This window comes from Syngnathus scovelli, unplaced genomic scaffold (genome assembly GCF_024217435.2).
Source record: "Syngnathus scovelli strain Florida unplaced genomic scaffold, RoL_Ssco_1.2 HiC_scaffold_323, whole genome shotgun sequence".
Classification (NCBI taxonomy): Eukaryota; Metazoa; Chordata; class Actinopteri; order Syngnathiformes; family Syngnathidae; genus Syngnathus; species Syngnathus scovelli.
Window position 1 is genome coordinate 30,001 of NW_026061416.1, and position 2,255 is coordinate 32,255.

Sequence of the window (2,255 nt, forward strand, 5' to 3'; positions counted from 1 at the left end):
CTACCGGCCTCACACCGTCCCTGGGCAGAGCCTCCATCAGAAGGACTCGGGCCCCCTCCGGGCGGCGTCGGGCGCAACGACCTTCTGTACGCTACATTTCCCGCGCCCGAGGCCGGGCGGGGATTCAGCGCTGGGCTTCTCCCTCTTCGCTCGCCGCTACTGAGGGAATCCTGGTTAGTTTCTTTTCCTCCGCTTAGTAATATGCTTAAATTCAGCGGGTCGTCTCGTCTGATCTGAGGTCGGAAACGAGGGGGTAGTAGGCGCGGCCGGCGTGGCGGCCGGGCTCGCTGGATCGTTCCGCGGGCGCCTCCGCGGCGGCCCACCGCGCGAGGGAGCGCGAGACGCGGGATGCGCAATGGTCGATAGCCACCGGCAGCCGCGCCCCGGACCCGTGATGCGGGAGGGTCGACGGTGAGGAGGGGACGCCGCGGGTCTGCACTTAAGGGGACGAAGGCCGCCGAGGCGTCCTGCGAACCCCCAGCCGCGGGGAGGCGAAGCGCTAGCGGGACGAAGGCGGCAACTGCGCGAACGTTGCGCAGAGGTCGCGCCGACGGAGCCCGGGTCGCCCTTCGCCGACCCCGATTGATATGCAAGCGACGCTCAGACAGGCGTGGCCCCGGGACGGACCCGGGGCCGCAAAGTGCGTTCGAAGTGTCGATGATCAATGTGTCCTGCAATTCACATTAGTTCTCGCAGCTAGCTGCGTCCTTCATCGACGCACGAGCCGAGTGATCCACCGCTAAGAGTTGTACGTTTGTTTTTTGCGGGGCGAGATCGGGAGCGGGCGGGGAGACGGCGTAACGCCGCGCGCGGACCCTCCACCGTCGCCTCGAGGACGTCGGGGCTTGCCGGCGCGTCGCCGCCGCACGCGGACCCTCCACCGTCGCCTCGGGGACGTCGGGGCTTGCCGGCGCGGTCGCCGCCGCGCGCGGACCCTCCACCGTCGCCTCGAGGACGTCGGGGCTTGCCGGCGCGGTCGCCGTCGCGCGCGGACCCTCCACCGTCGCCTCCAAGACGTCGGGGCTTGCCGTCGCGGTCGCCGCCGTCCACCGCCGCCGCGCTCAACCTCAGCAGCGCGCCGCGGTTTGCCAAGTTCCAACGATTAAAAATTTGTTTTTCCGGCCTTCCGGCGACGGGTGCCACCCACCCGCCTCAGAACGTGCGTGTGGTGTGGACATTGAACCCCCCACGGTCCGCCGAAGGCGATCCGCGAGTTGGGTACCCGCCGCAATGGGTTTAAGTTCCGAGCGGGCGTTCCGCGATGGCACCGGGCCCGACCCCGGCCGCGGCACGCCCGGAGACTACTTCAGGACTGCGAGGGAGCGCCAAGCTGCCGGTTGAGCGCGCGCGGGGAGGAGGACGGTGACGTCGCGCGACGGTGGGCGGGGGGCCGACTCCGGTGTGACGAACGGAGCCTTCCCCGCACGCGACGCACGCGCGCGGGCCACATACCTCCACCCGCGCGCCGCCGCCGGCGCCGGGATCATCTCTCTCGCTTAGGTTTGGCGCGGCAGGCGGGGAGGCCGGGTTCGCTCAGGCCGCGCGCCGGCGCCGCCCGACCCGCCCCGGACCTGGGCCCGGCGCGTCCCGGCCGGCCGACCGCGATGGCCGTCCGTCCGGAGCACGCGACCGGGTGGTCTCGCTGGGCGGGCCGGCGCGCCTGAGCCGCGGCCGAGTTCCCCCTTCCTCCGTCGTCCTCCGCTCATCGCTTCGGGCTAAGGGTCCTCGGTCCCCCGCGCGCCGCGCGCCGACCGCCCGCCCCCCTTCGGTTAGCTGGGGCGAGCGCGCGCGTCAGCCGCGGGGGATTATCCTTCCCCCAGAGTCCTAGGCGGCGCTCCGGGCTAGGGCCGGTGCGAGGTCGTCTCGAACCACGTGCCTGAAGGCCGCCTCGCGCCGGATTCGGCCCCGCTCATTCGTCGGAGTGACCGCCCGACGCGGGCATCGCTAGATTAGCCGTGGCCCCGATCCTTCCCCGCCTCAGCCTTTCGCCCTCGGCGTGCGTTCGTTCGAAAGCGCGGGCCGCTGATCCCGCTCGATCGCTCCGGTAATGATCCTTCCGCAGGTTCACCTACGGAAACCTTGTTACGACTTTTACTTCCTCTAGATAGTCAAGTTTGATCGTCTTCTCGACGCGGCCGCCGGCTCCGTGACCGGCCCCGGCGGGGCCCATCCGAGGACCTCACTAAGCCATCCAATCGGTAGTAGCGACGGGCGGTGTGTACAAAGGGCAGGGACTTAATCAATGCGGGCTTATG

At 70.1% G+C, this 2,255-nt stretch overlaps 2 non-coding genes across 2 annotated transcripts in view; both read right to left on the bottom strand.

The window, feature by feature from the left end:
- LOC125966238 (28S ribosomal RNA) overlaps positions 1-242 on the bottom strand; it is a 4,361-nt gene extending 4,119 nt beyond the window's left edge. Inside the window, exon 1 of the ribosomal RNA XR_007480192.1 lies at positions 1-242. This exon is cut by the window's left edge and continues 4,119 nt beyond it. This is a non-coding gene — a ribosomal RNA (28S ribosomal RNA).
- Positions 243-594: 352 nt separating this feature from the next.
- LOC125966239 (5.8S ribosomal RNA) lies at positions 595-748 on the bottom strand. Its single transcript, XR_007480193.1, has one exon. It is a non-coding gene; the product is annotated as a 5.8S ribosomal RNA (ribosomal RNA).
- Positions 749-2,255: the final 1,507 nt, after the last annotated feature.